The sequence below is a fragment of the Ailuropoda melanoleuca genome, chromosome 16, assembly GCF_002007445.2.
Source record: "Ailuropoda melanoleuca isolate Jingjing chromosome 16, ASM200744v2, whole genome shotgun sequence".
Lineage (NCBI taxonomy): Eukaryota > Metazoa > Chordata > Mammalia > Carnivora > Ursidae > Ailuropoda > Ailuropoda melanoleuca.
The window spans coordinates 82,496,242-82,500,770 of record NC_048233.1 but is presented as its reverse complement, the minus strand read 5'-3'; positions in this window follow the sequence as shown (position 1 = coordinate 82,500,770).

Sequence of the window (4,529 nt, the reverse complement as noted above, 5' to 3'; positions counted from 1 at the left end):
CACCCAGTGCTCATTCCATCACGTGCCCTCCTTAATGCCCATCACCCGGTTACCCCCTCCCCCACCTACCTCCCCTTCAGCAACCTTCAGTTTGTTTCCTAGAGTTAAGAGTCTCTCAGGGCTGGGGCGCCTGGGTGGCTCAGTCGTAAGCGTCTGCCTTTGGTCCAGCACGTGATCCCAGGGTCCTGGGATCGAGCCCTGCATCGGGCTCCTTGCTCTGCTGGGAGCCTGCTTCTTCCTCTCCCACTCCCCCTGCTTGTGTTCCCTCTCTCGCTGGCTGTCTCTCTCTGTCAAATAAATAAAATAATAATGATAAATAAATAAAATCTTAAAAAAAAAAAAGAGTCTCTTATGGTTTGCTTTCCTCTCTGATTTCATCTTATTTCATTCTTCACTTCGCCGTGTCTAGGCTGCTGTTGAGCCCATCAAAGGCATTCATCTTTTCCATTACAGAGTTTCTGATTTCTAGCATTTCCATTCCATTGCTTCTTAGAGTTTCCAGCTCTCTGCTGATATTACCTGTCTGTTCTAGCATATTGCCTGCTTTTTTGATTAGAGCCCTTAGCATGTTAATCTCAGTTATTTTACATTCCTGGTCTGATCATTCCAAAAATCTATGCCCTATCTGAGACTGTCTCTGAGGTTCGCTGTTTCTCTGATCCATCAGGTGGTCAGATTGAGAAAAATAGGCTTTCAGTGTGAGGTTTAATGTCAATCTGGCTAGATGATAGGCTGTGTTTAGTGTTTTCTGTATCTTATGTGCCTAAGGCTTCAATCTCCTCTAGTGTACGTGGTTTTTTTTCAGCTTTGTTCTTCTCTCTTATTGCCTTTGGGTCTTCTTATATGGAATCTCCTAGAAACTCCTTATATGGAATCTGTGTCATGCAGCTCTCTCCCCAGTAATCCACTGTTTCTTGGCCCAGAGCCCTGTTGATGTTGGTTGGATGCTGGGGAGGGAGAACATTATATAATATTATGAATACATTTATTTATTTATTTTTCTTCGGGGGGAGGGCAGTAAGAGTCCTTGTGCTGTGATCTTCAGATGAGTTTCATTATTGGTTGTTGTTGTTTTTTTCCTTTTTCTCTCCTTTTATATGAGATAGAAAGGCTAGAAGGGCTGAAGCGGATTGATGGCCTTTCGCCACATCAGATAAATCTTTGGTAACCTAGTTTCTCTTTGGAACCCTCCTTCTTCACTGAGAGTAGAGCCAAGAGCAGTCACTCTGGCTCTGGGTAGATTTCAAAATGTTTACTTTGTTTCTCTTCCTCTTGGAAAGAAAAGCCATTTTATTTGATCTGCACAAGGAGAACTTGGTGGGGCTCCATGAATCTGTGGGAGCCTCGCAGCCCCAGAGCATTTAAATCCCAAATTGGTTTTACACTGTGGTGATTTTTCAATTAGGGTGTAAATGTTCCTACCAACTCCAGCAGGGAGCTCCTGCTCCCGACAGGTTGTGATTCTATGTAGCTTTCTTTCTCTCCAGTTTGGGCAAATGGTGGGTGCCCTTGGACTTCAACACTCACATGGATCTGAGAATAGGTTTTTTTTTTGTTTATGCAGTTTTTCTTTTCCTTTTTGTGAAGATACAAATGGCATCTTTCGTACCCTTTATAAGCCAGAGCAGAAATCTGAAGTCCTTTCCTCTAATTTTGCTAGACTGAGTTCCAAAAGCATAGTAAAAAACAAAGCAAAAAACGAAACAAAAAAACACACCAGCCTGTGTGAAATTCAGAGTTGACAACTGTAATGTATTTTGTTCAACAACACAAATAATAGATTTGGTAATTTTGCAATTTATTTAAAGTAAATGCAATTGTTTGCTCAGTGGCATTGAAATAAATCTGACGCTAATCGCCCTATTTAGACAAAATGTTTCTACTAGCTTTTTAGAAATGATTAACGTCAGTGCGGTATGTATTTGAAAAGTCAAATAGTTCGTAAGTTTGTAATATTAGATGATTCATTATTACCTCTAAGAATACCTCCTACAACATAAACTCCCAAATGCCTGTAATAGCATCCACGTGAAAATAGTCTTCTATACAGAAACAATCCAGTTTCTCTACCATGTAAGGATATGATTAAGTCATCTTAATAGATAACTGAGAAAAAATCGTAGTGCATTAGAAATTGATATGTAACTTCAGTTTGTAAGATTTAAATGCGCACTTTTAGAAAATTAGCCAGAATACATAACATTCTGTGCAAAGAAAACTAGAAAATCTCTGGATGGTCATAAGAGATCACACCACAATACATAGAATGAAATTGTGTTATTCAAAGGTACTTTCTACTTTATTCATTCCTTTGACACCATTAATTTGTGAACCAAAGATTAGATTCTGTTCAGCTGCCACCAGTTATATTTAAAAAATATTTTACAGCTGGAGGTTTATTTTCTTTATTTATTGCTTACTTATTTTATAGCTAGAAGTTTGCGCTTTTTAAGGCAAGCTAGACTTTTCACAAATGTCTGTAATTGAGGCACAGAATAAGCCATTGGAACCCCACATTGACTGATTATTGGATGCAGGCAGTGCCCCTGGGGTGTAACGTTGAACGATACACCTTGCTTTGACCGAGGGCAATTCCAGGGGCTGAATCCTAGCACGAGTCGTCACCTGCCCAAACTCCCCGCGGTTGGGGGTATCTAGGTGATGTACCGTAACTACCCACACAGTCTATCTCTTGTGCTGGGTCAATTCATTATATAATAAATTCAATCACCATGGAATAACTTCAGGGAAAACTTACAAAAGGAAATTAGTCTATGGGGCGCCTGGGTGGCGCAGCGGTTAAGCGTCTGCCTTCGGCTCAGGGCGTGATCCTGGCATTGTGGGATCGAGCCCCACATCAGGCTCCTCTGCTATTAGCCTGCTTCTTCCTCTCCCACTCCCCATGCTTGTGTTCCCTCTCTCTCTGGCTGTCTCTGTCTCTGTCAAATAAATAAATAAAATCTATAAAAAAAAAAAAAGGAAATTAGTCTATGAACTACAGATCCCATCTGTGAATTACAGATGTGAACTACAGATCCCATCATTACAGCTAATCTCGGGTCTGTGAGTGTTATTTGTCTCTCTCTCTCTGCTATAACATATTCTAGGTACTCCTTACAGTCCTGGCCTACGAGTCATACCAGGAACAGTGGCCTAATCTTTGAGAGGTCAGACTTTCTACACACCATGCTCTTTCCAGGGGCTGGCAAGTTCCCATGTCCCTTTACCATCAAAGCTGGGCAGAGAGGTACCACGACATACACCGCAATGGAACAACTCTGGAGGAAAAGAATATGTAGGCATTCTAGAAAGATCAGCTGTACCTCCTGCTGATGTTGAGGGTTTATTAATCAGTTGATGATTCCTTTCTTTGACTTCTGGCCTCTTAGCCCAGGAAATGGACGTGACAGTGGGGTAGGCATAATTTAATATATGATGCTCTTCCTGTGTTTCCTGGTGGAAAGGTTCCCATTCTGGATACCAGGACTTCCATGCTCATATACATAGCCTGATTTGTGGGGACCAAGGGAACAAAATCCCCAAGTGCAGTACTAGGGGTTTAGTAAATGGGTCTATTTCAACTCATACCCTTTTGTTCCCAGAACTATTTATTCTACCTGTGGGGGATGAAGAACCATAGGGTGGTTATTGATTTAGAGGATGTAATTCAATTTGGAAATAATTTCCAGTTTTTGCGTACTATCATCTCCTAGCTGGCTCCTCAGTGCCCTTTAAATTGAACAAAGCCAACCCACTGCTCGATGATCGTGGCAGCTTTTGCGTGGCAGAGTGTGAATTTCAACAAGGGGATCTGGCAGTCATGAACCCACTTCCATGCCTTTTCTTCACACCACATGTCTTCTGTGGCTCAACGAAGCGCTGTGAATAAGTTTATGCTGGTGAATCAAGTGCTTCTCTGGGCCTTTGAACATTTCCTCTAGCTGAGTTGTAAAGGCATGGAAGAGAAATACTTAGCCAGAGTCTGGGTTGATTCTAGTCAGGATGAATCACTGCCTTTTGGTCTTGACAGAGACCTAGTGTGACCAATTTGGCGTCCATGTTCTCGTTGGTCTCCTGGAGAAATGGCATTGTGTCGTTTATCCAGCATTTTGACACTCAGCTGTGACAGTAGCTAATTCAGACTTAGTCAGTGGGGGCCTCTGTTGTTGGGTTTATGTATAACTTCTATCCCTACTGTTCTTTGTCCTGGGTACTGGTCAGATTTGGGTACTGTTATATGGAGTCCTACCTCTCGGTAACAAATACCTAAAAACATAGAAGTAAGTGGTCTTAAAACCTAGTAATGGGTAGAAGCTGGAAAGGTTTTGGAGTACATGCTAGAAAATGCCTAGATTGCCCTGAAGACACTGTTGGTAGAAATATGTATGTTAAAGGCAATCCTTTTGAGACATCAGGAAGAAAAAAAGAGAGAGCTTTCGAGAAAGTTTTTTTGATCTTAGAGAAGGCATACACCATCATGAATAGAGTATCAGTACACACACGACTGTTAAAGATGCTTCTGATGAGGT